The following is an 832-nucleotide window of genomic DNA, read 5'->3' as shown; positions in this document are numbered from 1 at the left end:
GCCCACCACCTCGCCCGGCTAGTTTTTTGTATTTTTTTAGTAGAGACGGGGTTTCACCGTGTTAGCCAGGATGGTCTCAATCTCCCGACCTCGTGGATCTGCCCGTCTCGGCCTCCCAAAGTGCTGGGATTACAGGCTTGAGCCACTGCGCCCGGCCTAATTTTTGTATTTTTAATAGAGATGGGGTTTTGCCATGTTGGCCAGGCTGGTCTCGAACTCCTGACCTCAAGTGATCTGCCTACCTTGGTCTTCCAAAGTGTTGGGATTACAGGCGTGAGCCACCTCGCCCAGCCCATCTAGTTGTTTTTAAGAATGACCACTAAGAAACTGCTTGGGAACTCTTAACACATGGTGAGACATGTCAACTTTGGGGTACACTGTGGGCTATGCTGAGCCATTTTGTGGGGGTAATGTCTTTATCTTTATGGATTTGTGTGTGTGTGTGTTTGTGGACTAGTTACAGTCTCCAGAAAAGAATCTTCAGTCTGCTTGTACGGGTAAGACAGACTGCTAGCATTCTGGGAGATGAGTGGCAAAGTGTGTTTGGAGTCTCATATGCAGTATATAATTCCATCTTCAAACTATGCCTGGAGTCCCTCTGTCTGCAGACTTTCCATTTTACTCTTTCTTTCTTTTTTTTTTCTTTTCTTTTGAGACAGAGTCTTGCTCTGTCGCCCAGGCTGGAGTGCAGTGGTGCAATCTCGGCTCACTGCAATCTCTGCCTCCCAGGTTCAGGGAGGCGTGGTGGCCCATGCCTGTAATCCCAGCACTTTGGGAGGCCGAGGCAGATGGATTACCTGAGGTCAGGAGTTCGAGACCAGCCTGGCCAACA

Source organism: Mandrillus leucophaeus, unplaced genomic scaffold, assembly GCF_000951045.1.
Source record: "Mandrillus leucophaeus isolate KB7577 unplaced genomic scaffold, Mleu.le_1.0 Scaffold199, whole genome shotgun sequence".
Taxonomy (NCBI): Eukaryota; Metazoa; Chordata; class Mammalia; order Primates; family Cercopithecidae; genus Mandrillus; species Mandrillus leucophaeus.
The sequence above is the reverse complement of the archived record's forward strand: the minus strand, read 5'-3'. Positions refer to the sequence as shown.